Consider the following 1931-nt stretch of genomic DNA (forward strand, 5'->3'; position numbering starts at 1 on the left):
TTACTCCTTCCCCTCCATTTCACTGTGTGGGCAAAGGGGATCAGGGGAGAGAGAGACCGAGAGGAAGCAGGAAACCTGAGAACGCGAGAAGAAGATGCAAAGTCGAGGATGGGTGAAGGATTCACAGAGAGACAGTAAGAGTGCAAGCAGAAGGCGGGAGAGTAGCAGGGGGAGAAAAGCGACTGGCGAAATGTAGAGAAGAGCTTGGTCTCCCCAGAGATGAATGTCAGCAAAATAAGGACAGGGACAGCAAAGGGGGAGGCACCTCAGACAGAGAGTGGAGGGAGACAGAGCAGCATGGTGCTGGGACAACAAGACGGGCACCATAGACGGGAGGAAGCCCAGGGACCTGGGGGTGGCAGAGAGTGGGACCAAGGGGGCGGGACAGGGAAGAGGGAGTTTACCAGGGAGAGCAGAGGGGGCGCAGAGACAGGGAAGAAAGGGGCAGAAATATATGGAGACTGGGGACAGTGAAAAGACTGGGGAAAAAGGAAGAAGAGGTGAAACAAGTTTCCAGAATGGAGCAGGACAGGCAGAAGAGAAGGAATAGAGAGAGGGAAGAAGAGGAGAGAGAGTAGAAGAGGAGAGGGGCTGAAACTCAGGGGGAAAACAGAAGAAAAGAAAACAAAAGAGCTAGAGCAAGAAGGTGAGAGTGAGAGATACGTAGAGAATGCGGGAGGGACGCACACAGTGATGAGAAAAGTGGGGGGACTCTGGGAGCAGACGAGTGGTAAGATGATCGAATGTGATGGCTAAGTTGTGACCTGTTGATTTCTCTCCGTATAATATAATAAATTTTTGTTTAAATGGTTCAGATGAGAATGAGAATTGCCAAATTCTTCTTCATAAGATTGGTGCATTTTATGATTATGGCAGCAGAGGTTGGTTTCCACTTGTGATCCATATTCAGCCATAGGAAAGTGACTAGTCATTCAATTGTGGGTAATCTCTTCCCTTTTCCTGGGATGGGCTAGAGTATGGGAAGTGAAGTGGGGAAGAAGTGATGGAGTCTTTTACCACAGGGTACCTTTTGAAAAAACAATTTTTTTTGGTAGTGGTAGGCGTCTTGCTGTGTTCCCCCGGCTAGTCTTGAACTCCTGGCCTCATGCAGTTCTCCCCCCTTAGCCTCCCAAAGTGCTGGGATTACAGGGATGAGCCCACGTGGTGCCTTTGAAAAGGAACATTGAAAATGGTTTTGTGCTCTTTTTGTAATAGATTTCCCTTCTTTTCTAGTTCTTTTTCATTTCATTAATTGTTTTTTGAAGCTTTACATGATTTTTAGTTTATTTAATTTGTATTTTTCTAGGTACAATTACTTCTGAAATAGGGTCGGTAGTATCTTATAATCAGTTACATCATTGTTTATAAATTACATATTTTCAGATGTTTTTCTTTGACCCCAGAATTCGTTAGTTTTTTTTTTTTTTTTAAGAATTTCAAAATTGTTTCTCTTTGAAATCAGTTGTGTTCGGTTTATTTATTTGTTTTGTTCTTCTATTCTTTCCGTGATGATTTTTTTTTTTTTTTTTTTTAAAGACATAGCATCTGGCTCTGTTGCCCAGGCTGGAAAATGATGTAATCATAGCTCCCTGCAGCCTCCAACTCCTGGGCTCGAATGATGTTGGTGTCTCCTAGCCTCTAGACTCTCTGAGATTATAGGTGTTCGCCACCACACCTGGCTAGTTTTTGTCATATATTAGAAACATACTTTGGGACCTAATATATAATTTTAGATTATTTCAATATGTACTTCTTAAAGATATCAATGACCCATTTTTCACCTAGTTGAAAACACAAAAACCTAGTTGAAGTAGCTAGTCTGGTATTCAGTTTTCTTTCCTCATGTCATCTGTTAAAAATAGTGAACTCCTGCAGAGATGTTGCCCTCAAGTCCCTCGGATCCATCATGTTCTCTGCAAAGGTAGCAGGAT

Source organism: Propithecus coquereli, unplaced genomic scaffold, assembly GCF_000956105.1.
Source record: "Propithecus coquereli isolate 6110/MARCELLA unplaced genomic scaffold, Pcoq_1.0 Scaffold196, whole genome shotgun sequence".
Classification (NCBI taxonomy): domain Eukaryota; kingdom Metazoa; phylum Chordata; class Mammalia; order Primates; family Indriidae; genus Propithecus; species Propithecus coquereli.